Source organism: Ictalurus punctatus, chromosome 2 (genome assembly GCF_001660625.3).
Source record: "Ictalurus punctatus breed USDA103 chromosome 2, Coco_2.0, whole genome shotgun sequence".
Taxonomy (NCBI): Eukaryota; Metazoa; Chordata; class Actinopteri; order Siluriformes; family Ictaluridae; genus Ictalurus; species Ictalurus punctatus.
This window is the reverse complement of record NC_030417.2, coordinates 34486276-34496948: the sequence shown is the minus strand read 5'-3', so window position 1 is coordinate 34496948 and position 10673 is coordinate 34486276.

The following is a 10673-nucleotide window of genomic DNA, read 5'->3' as shown; positions in this document are numbered from 1 at the left end:
TTGTCGCTGGCTTAGGTTGTTGGTGAACCTTTCGGATCAAATTAAGTTCATCCCTGGGAGTCCATCTGTGCCAGTTTCCTGAACAATGCAGTGTCTGTGTACTCCCAAGATTTTTAGATTTGCATACAAGTACAAAAATAGAAATAACTGCTTGGAGAAACCAGACTTGTGGGAGTCCACAGTTTTTGGTTTTTTTCCTGAGGTCTTGGCTAAGTTGCTTGGCTTTTCCCATGGTATGAAGCACAAAAATGACACTGGCCCAGAGATTTTAGCCTGCAAGTGTTCATGTAACACAACAATATTATAAAATCTCTGTGGATGCAACATACATCCCTATATTGGAATTTTTTATTGACCACTATGTACTGTACCAGCTGTATATGGTTGAAATGACAACAAAACCACCTGACTTGACTTGACTTGGCTTTTGACAAGTTCCAGAGTACAACGTCCGGGCTCACTTAAAAAAAAATAATAATACAATAAAATAAAACTGCTTTTATTAAATTACGATATTCTGGTCCCATTCATGTTATGATATTCCTGAAAGGATTCGGAGGCACCATGTTTAGGTAGATTTTCATTTTAAGGACTGCTGAGGCACCTCGACAATATTCTGCATTGCAAATGAGATGTGCAGGAATGTTCAGCAATAACTATAATGGGCCATAAACTGACCTCATGCAAAGCATCACATGCACTATTCAAAGATGTGATCCCTAGTTATATGTTAATCAATAACCGACTATGAAGTAAGAAATTCCTAAGATTGATTCAGTTTTCATTGTGCTTTCTTTAAGGGTGTTAGATGACTTTTTTATCGTTTTGCATTCTTAGCGGATTTTCCCAGCACGGTGAGTCAGTATGTACTGAATAAACGTGAATGAAAGGCAATTCGAATATTTGCCACTGGGATTGGCATGATGTTCCAGGATGTTTTTATTATTAAAAACTAGAGCCAAGTACAACACCCATAGATTATGTCCGGGTGCAGTTCATTTTATCAGACAACAACCTTTTAGCATGGATACACATCAATTTGGTAAAGAAATCGGTTTATGCTGGTATTTAGCATCACTACATTAATATTACTCAGTACAGGGGTTTTAAGCACTACTCTATTAAGAACAGTCCAAACAATCAAGATGAAGATAAAGGGAGACTTGTATTAACCTATACAATAAGTGTACCTGAATGAGTGTGACCAAATTATGTTCACCACAGAAGCATGTGAGCATCACATATCAGGGCAAATGGGAACAATGACTTCCCAAGTCATTATGTTGCATCAAAACCAGAAGTAAACATTCCAGTTGACCTACACATGTGAACAAGTGCCGTTTAAAATTAGGAAACAACAACAAAAAGACATGGTTGCCTATACGTGCAGGTAAAAGTGTAAAAAGCCACAAACTACCCCCCAAATTAAGTATGTTAATATGCCTTGGGTATGTGAATGTATGCTATTGTGCCCTGCGATGGATTGTAACCCTGTCCAGGGTGTCCCCGCCTTGTGCACAGAGACCATTGGGATAGACCCCAAGCTGCCCATGAACCTGTGTAGGTTAAGCGGTACAGAAAATATATATGTATGGACATAAGCCCATTGCTTGTTTAACCAAAAATGTTTTTAAAAAAAAAAAAAAATTATCACTGGAACTGCATGTAATTTAAACAGACACGCCTAATATGTGGTAGACGTGTAGCAATTCAAACTACTATTAAAAGATAAGACTGAATAAGAAACTCATAACAATCCATGAAGGAAAGTTAATCTTTTACATTTTAACTAGGTCTGAATTAAGAAAACATACCAGACGTCAACCAACAATGGTGTTCAATTATGTTAACATAACTAGCTGGGTTTTGTTTTTTTTTTTTTTTTTTTAAATCAAGCAACCCAACATTTAAATATCAGCTTGTTTTGTATAAGTACTTTTTTAGGAATGTGTGTACACCTACCCATTCATGGAATTATCTAAAATCAGCCAATCGAGTGGCAGCACTGCAATGCATAAAACATGCAGATACAGGGCCAGCAGCTTCCGGTAACGTTCACGTTAACCACGAGAATATGGGGGGGGGGGGGGGGGGGGGGGGGTGGGGGGTCTGGTTTGAGTATTTCTAAACTGCTGATCTGGGATTTTCACACAGAACTTTTTTTCTTTATTGCACTATGCTGAGTAAACAAACGTCCAGTTCAGCTGTTGGAAACACCTTGTTGATGAGAGTGGTCAACAGAGTAGTCAGACTGGTTCAAGCCGAAAAAGCTTACAATATCTCAGATAAACACTCTGTACCATTGTGGTGAGCAGAAAAGCATCTCAGAATGTACATCAGATGTCAAGACAGAAAGGTGAGGCTGCAGTGTGTATAGGCTCACTACAACTGGACAGCTGAAGATGGAAAAATGTAGTCTGGCCTGATTAATCTCCATTTCAGCTGAGACACACAAATGGTAGGGAGAGAATGTGTTGCCAACATCATGAATCCATAGCAACAACTTGCAGGCTGGTGGAGGTGTAAATTCTTGGCACACTTTAGGCCTGTTAATACCAAATCATCACTTGAATGCCACGGACTATTTGAGTACTGTTGCTGACCATGTGCATCCCTTCATGGCCACACTTTATCCATCTAACAGTTACTTCCAGCATGGTAATGCACCATATCACAAAGAAAAAGCCATCTCAAACTGGTTTCATGGAACATGACAATGAGATCAGTGTTCTTCAGTGGCCTTCCCAGTCACCGGATCTGAATCCAATAGAACACCTTTGGGATGTGCTAGAACGGGGGATTCGCAGCATGACAGTCCACCTGAAACATCTGCAGGAATTGAGCAACGCAATCATGTCAACATGGACCAGAATCTCAAAGGAATGTTTCCAGCATCTTGTGGAATTCATGCCATGCACAATTGAGGCTGTTTTGAGAGCAAAGTGAGGCTCGACCTTGTATTCGCACAGTGTTCTTAAGAAAGTGTTTAGTGAGGGCATAAAGAGAAAATGTTCACAAACGTTTAACCCAGCTGATGTCTCAGTCAAAACATGGCAAAAGAAGCAGCTTGGCAAACTTGTGGACACACAGTAAAATTGCTTGAAGAAAACTACAGATGGTTGACAAGTTAAAGGAGAGGGGGGGAAAAAAAAAAAAAAAAACTTAATTAACTGAGTGGAGACACATAATGAAGTGTACTGCATGATACAATATGCATCCTACCATGTTTTGTGGCATGTGTCAAAATGCCCAGCGGGACCAGTCGACCTGATCAAAACGGCAAGAGGAAAAGATCCAAGTGACTCAACGAGCAGAGACACGCTGTTCGTTATTGCGCATGGAGCTCATGACAAAGACTGCTCAGCTGTCTCATGTCGCAATATGAACAGTGAATAAAATGTTGTCTGCATGTAGAGCTGTAGGAAAGTCACGAGTAAATAAACTCGAGAGTCACATTTGAAAGCAAGCATTCAAAGACCATATTTGTCTCTCTCGCTCATATCTATCTATCAAGATGGAGAGCAAGAGTATATATATATATATATATATATATATATATATATATATATATATATATATATATATATATATATATATATATATATATATATATACACACAGATATGTGGGGGGGGGGGGGGGGGGGGGGTGATCTTCAACCTTCATCATATTCTTGACAAGTTTGCGAGTGCATGTGTGACATACTACAGGACAATGGAATAACTGCACCCCTGTAGTGAGAGGTTCAATGATGAAATGCAGAGGAGGGCATTTATTGTTGCTGGCATGGTCAAGGTCCTGTAGTGCCCAAAGTTCCTCTGCCTGATCGCTTTTATCCGATAATGAAACCTTTCTAGCCTGATGGGAGTGGTCTATTCCAGGATGACCCTGCTCCCATCCACAAGGCACAGGGTCTCACTGAACTGAAGAGGATGAAAATGATGTAAGTCATACGCTATGGCTTTGATAGTCACCTGATCTAAACCAAGTTGAACACCTGTGGGAGATTCTGCAGATGTTACATTAGACAGCGCTCTCCATCACCACCAAAACACGAACTGAGGGAATATCTTTTGGCAGTATTCACCCATCCGGTACAGTACCAGAGACTTTCACAATACCGTTTGTGCAAAGTCACACTGGGGAAGTGTCCAGTCATGTCATGAGCAATAGAGGGTCAGTCTAGCAAGTTCTATAGTCATTCAACACAATCAAATTCACACTAACTGCTTCAAAGACCTCAACATTGCATTACAAGAACCGGATAAACAAATGTTTGACCAAATTGACAGGATTTTCAGGGATAAACTATTTTTAGCTGCAGAGGTTGTTGATTTGATGAAGGGATCTGAAAATACAACCCACAGAGAAAATGATGACCTTGAATGAATTATAAAATTTCTATTCCAGCGAACGGAAAACATACTCTAATTAAGAAAAACCATACTCTAATTAAGAAAAACCATACTCTAATTAAGAAAAACCATACTCTAATTAAGAAACTAGCATGTAAACAGCAATTTTTACTTACCTTAATCTAATTAAGGTCATAATCGAAGTAAGCAATAATTTAATTAAGACAGGTGGAGTACTCCTGTTTTAGTCGCATTATGGACGTGTAGTAGTGACATGTAAACACCTTAATCACATTATGAGCGTCGTGTGAGAGTTTTCACCGCATTTTGCGACAGGACACGATCACACACGGCAGTTTTACGTTTTACGGCGAACAAGAGAGTTCGGCTGTGTCCCAAATCGCATTTTTTCCTACTACAGGCCTGTAGTGGGGAAAAATACATGTATCTCGGCTACTATATAGACGGTAACTATGTATAGCATGACAAATAATTAACTGCACTTAAAGCGTTCGTTAAAAAAAATAAATAAAAACACGCAAAACTGTATACGGTACCATAACGAAGACCTACTGTATGTCGATACGTGAAATTCTGGAGGGACGTCGGATGGCGTGGCGCGGTGACGTAATGACGCGGGCTCTTAATCTAATTATGTTCTAAAACATGTAAAACGGGCACATGACAGGAGTATTCTAAAAGCGACTCATGTAAACACCTTAATCACATTATTATCTTAATCAGAGTAAGGTCAATAATTAGATTACTGCTGTCCATGTAAACGTAGTCAGTGTTCAGTAAAGAAATGTTGCCATATTAAAAGGTCACTGGAAGCAAATATATTTCGAACAAGGTTCAAAAAATGTGAGCTACCTTAAAATTGGTGGCTGGAATCAGAATTTACTATTATTATGGCCAAATTATGCTACGTATATGTTACTGAAGCATTACATATACATGTTAGCAAAAGTAAAAGGTTGGGACACATGCTCATAGAAGGGTTTTCATTTATACCATTTTAGAATTTAGTAATAAGGACATTAACAATGACATAACAGTTTTATATTCTTAACAGGCGGGTGACGGAACAACCGTTCATTGCTGCTATACTACAACGCGAGTTTTAACAGTCACTAACTTGCTTCACAGACCTGTGAAACAGGTCACTCTAATTAATAAATAGCTGAAAACATTGGAAATCTGCTGTGGTACAAGAGGATGAAAACAATATGGGATGCGTTAGTGACAAAAATCCCCATTGTTGATTGTTTTATAATAGCATGTTCCATTATGTTTTATTCCTTACTTAACTAACTTACTCCAGATATGGAGGTTTATTCGAAAGCGAAGATATTGTCAATACACATTAGAACATCTGATGTTACTGTCTACAGTTCCACCGATTTAAGATCTGTTAATAAATTTGTGGAAATCTACAACAATCTTTTCAACCCCACACAATGTACTATACACATTTTCCATAGCAAAATATGTAGCATTTCCTGAACACAAAAAGAAACATTACAATAAAGAAAATCAAGAACGTCTGATTTAAAATAAATAAATAAATAAATAAATAAATAAATAAATAAATAAATAAAAATCTATATGTAATGGAGATTCCAAACAAGCATTACCGCTGGACGTTTTCAAATATCAGGGTTGCCACTCCAAGTCAAATGTAAAATTCCCTGACCAAAATCTTGAATTTCCATGACCTAAAGTATGAAGAATGGTACAAATGTATTGCCTGGGTACTGAGCAGAAAAAAACTAAATATTTTAACCAATTAAATCTGTAAGATCAACTTCCTGGTTAACAGACATTTTCAGCGCAAGACTTAGTTTTCATTGCTTAAAAAGAACACACGCCTCTCTCATGACTCGTCTTCACACCTCAAACAAAATGGAGCTAATAAAACAAAATCTATTTCTTCGATGGAAATAAAAGCAATTCCTTTACAAAACACTCAGATTCAGCAAATGAGTACACTGTAAAAAAGAGACTGATTATATCGCTCTCATATATATCTAGCGCTCATTCATATTATATATACACAGTAGCTCAAAAGTGAGTACACCCCTCACATTTTTGTAAATATTTGATTATATCTTTTCATGTGACAACACTGAAGAAATGACACGTTGCTACAATGTAAAGTAGTGAGTGTACAGCTTGTGTAACAGTGTAAATTTGCTGTCCGCTCAAAATAACTCAACACACAGCCATTAATGTTTAAACCGCTGGCAACAAAACCCCGGGAACCAAACTGAGTACACCCCTAAGTGAAAATGTCCAAATTGGGACCAAAGTGTCAATATTTTGTGTGGCCACCATTATTTTCCAGCACTGCCTTAACCCTCTTGGGCATGGAGTTCACCAGAGCTTCACAGGTTTCATATATAAACACTTTGTGGAACAGCTTGGGGAAGAGAGACACAGATGGGAAGGTCAGGTGTCCACAAACTTTTGGCCATATAGTGTGAGTAAGGTATAAAACAGCTGTTCTATGAAAATAACCAATGAGTTAGTTACCACTCTGCATTTAATTACTCCGTTATACCACATCCAATGCAAACAATAATATCACATTTTAATTAATACTTTTGGAAAAATTTACAAACAAAATTCCCTGACTTCAACCCCAAACTGATCAAATTCCCAGACAAAAGTCCAACTGTTTCACAATCGAAACTACGCTATGACCAAACCCACAAAGCCAATCATGAAAATACCTTCATGATCATTACACGTCACCATTCTGTGATGAAAGCTGCCTATGTCTGACCAGGTGTTCATATGCTTTCCATTGATGACTTTCCAATTCTCTCTAAAGGAGGAAAGAGAAAAACGCTAAAGATAAATCTCGGGTGTAAAAACCCCTTTACTAATCTACAACTGGTGAACATTAACTACACTCCTGCACGCTGTGGTGGTCAAATAATTATTAAGCTGGGTGAAGGCGAGATGATTTTCAAGTGGTTTATGACGCCATTTGAAGTTGATGGGACGCATGGGCGAGTCTAAACAAACAAATACTTATGTTCAGTCAACAGAGCATGTGAACTTCAGCCTTCGTGGTAATGGAAGAACATGAATGTACGTGAGGTGCCAAATGACGCAAAAACATTTATAGAGCTATAAATACCCTTAACGCAAAAATGATCAAGAGTTGGAAACCTGTCGTTTTGCGACAACATCGTAAACGTTTAAAAGCAAAAATGAACATTTATGTATGAATAAAGATTCTGGAATGGTAAAAATTAATCTGGCAAGAAGACAACCAAAAATAGCTCCTGGACCAGATGTACACATCATTAGATATGAAGCCAACATGTGGGAATGGACACAAAATCTGATTGGTCACAAAAAAGCTGGAAGTAAGCTTTTAAGATATGGGAAAATCTTCAGAACTGATGCTTGTGCGGATTCCCAGGAACACGTCAAGCAGCATTTTAGTGAGGAAGTGAGGGGGGGTAGGCTGGTGAGGGAGTGACAGTTCATAACCACTATATAATGCAAGTGATCACAGAAAATTGTTTCGCAAACGCTTCAATAAACAACAACAACAAAAAAAAAGGCATACAAAATTGTTTGCATTAGATGTGGTATAACGGAATAATTAAATGCAGAGTGGTAACTAATTCATTGGCTATTTTATTCCTTACACACACTATATGGCCAAAAGTTTGTGGACACCTGACCTTCCCACCTGCGTCTCTCTTCCCCAAGCTGTGCCACAAATTTTGAAGCACAACTGTCTCTGCATGCTGTAGCACGTGGTAAGATCTCTTCACTGGAACTAACCTGTTCCAGCATGACAATGCTCCTGGCCAAAAAAAAACAAACAAAAAAAAACCCCGAGCTCCATGAAGTCATGATTTGCCAAGTTTGGAGTGGAAGAACTCGAGTGGCCTGCACAGAACCCTGACCCCAACCCCACTGAACAATTTTGAGAACTGGAAAGCTGACCGCACCCCCAGGACTCCTCGCCCAACATCAGTGCCTGACGTCACTGATGTGCTTATGGTTGGATGAGCACAAATCCCCACAGCCACACTCCAAAATCTAGTGGAACACCTTCCCTGAAGAGTGGAGGTTCTTGTAACAGCAAACAGTTGGGAAGGTAGATGCAAACATCTTTTCCTTTTTTTTCCTTTTTACTGATGATGGGGAATAAAAGGTCTGTGAAACCCAACACACTAAAACGTGTACAAACCTTCGCACTGAATAAAAACAGATCATCAGGTGACACGTACCACATTACAGTAAGGCACGGAGCAGGAACTTATCCTTAAGGAACCACATGTCGCAATTTGTCTTCCACAAAAAGCATGCAACAAAAGCAAACACAATGGAAGCAATGACCTTTTCTTTCTTTTTTTTTTTTTTCTTTTTTTTTAAATGCGCAGTTTCATTTCACTTCTCAAATACAGAGAATAAAGCGTTGAGCCAACAAGCTGATAATCGTCATCAAACTTCCTCAGTCTATGTTTTGTTCCACTTCTTTTTCCGGAAAACAGCAAATGAACCAGGTCAAGCAAACAACAAAACCACTTTCAAATATTTATCTGCAGGAGTGCTGAAAGAGACTGCACACACACGGCTTCAAACAAACTGATATTTAATAGCGCGCTGATTAAATATCTCTCCCTTCCTCATACACACATGCACGGGGGAACCGTCCTGTTCCGTACTATGTGGGTAATAGTGGGGAAGTGAAATGAGTTCTCCAACAATAATAATAATAATCACATTTGACATAACTGACTCCGAATGGGACAAAAATGTCACGAGAAATGATCGAGTAGAATAACTAATACGCGCTATAAATTGTTCGTCATTTGCCTCATTAACTGGCTTCGGGGGGGGGGGGGGGGGGGGGGGGTTTAGCAGGGTTACACGAAAGGTGTGTGGGGGGCTTGGTAGGCACTGAATAAGGCCAAAACCATCTCATGCATCACTCCACACATCATTCAGAAGAAATCTGGCACTCGTCCAAAAGTTAAAATGTGTCTCAGCACATCTTATATTTGCTTTTCAAAGTGGCATTCCAAAGGAACCAGAGAAGCACAAGTGACACTTTCAATTTTAAGTTTAGATCTCAAATAAAAGATAAAGATGCCTGCTACTGTTTACTTTTATTTATTTATTTATTTATTTATTTATTTATTTATTTATTTATTTATAAGTATTAAGTGTTCTAGCACTTGCCACCAGGTTACAGAAATATGCTGGATTGTTTGAGCAGTGGTGTATCAGTGGAAAAGTTCTGTGTGGGCCACTAAAATGTTGCTGGTTCAAATCCCAGAACGCTGATGTTGCAATTAAACCCTGAGCAAAGCCCTTAATCCTTAACCCGGAGCTTCTTATGCTAGAATTGTGACCTGCCTGGTGATGGTATTGGATAAAAGCTCATTTTTAATTATATACACTCACTGGAAAGCAACTTTAACTGAAATAACCACTGTTTAGAAACATAGTGAGCAGAAAAGCAGCTCAGAAAGCATGCCATGTCGAACATTGAGGCTACAACAATAGAAGAGCACATCGAGCTCTACTCCTGCCAGCTCACTCAGTCTAGAAAAGCATTGCCTGGCCTCGCTTTCAGGGAGCTTCTTGCTTGTGTCGGACTTTAAACTATACCGTTACTTTCTTTTTCCCAGAAATAATTTTGCACTGCCGTTTTCATTTTTTGCAGTTTCACGGCAATGAGTTTCCTAGTTACACAATTGCACCATGTAATTTGACCATTTAGTATTAGTACATCTATATAAGGGAATTATTTATAATTGCACGGTTCAGTGTCACCCAGATTAGGATGGGTTCGCTTTGAACTGCAAATGGTAGGGTCAACATTTGGTATGAAGAGCAGGAATCCATGGATCCCAATCTGCCTTGTGTCAACAGTTCTGGCTGCTGGTGGTGGAATGGTGTGGGGAACATTTTCTTGGCACACATTGGGCCTTTAATACCAAATCAAGCAATGTTGAAAGCAAACTTATTAGCAATCTTATCATTGATGCTGATTATGTTCATCCCTAGGCCACATATTACCCATCTTACTGTATAACGGCTACATCCAGCATGGTAATGCACCATGTTCCAAACCAAAACCGGTTTCATGAACATGAACTCACCAGACCTGAACCCAATGGAGCACCTTTGGGATGTGGTAGGAGATTATAAGCATGAATGTGGGTTCCTCAAGGTTCCGTTGTTTCCTCCCACCTCCTAATAACTTGATGTGCATGTATGGGATTGTGTGTACGTGTACATGGTGGCCTGAACTGGACTCATTGTCCCATTCAGAACAGA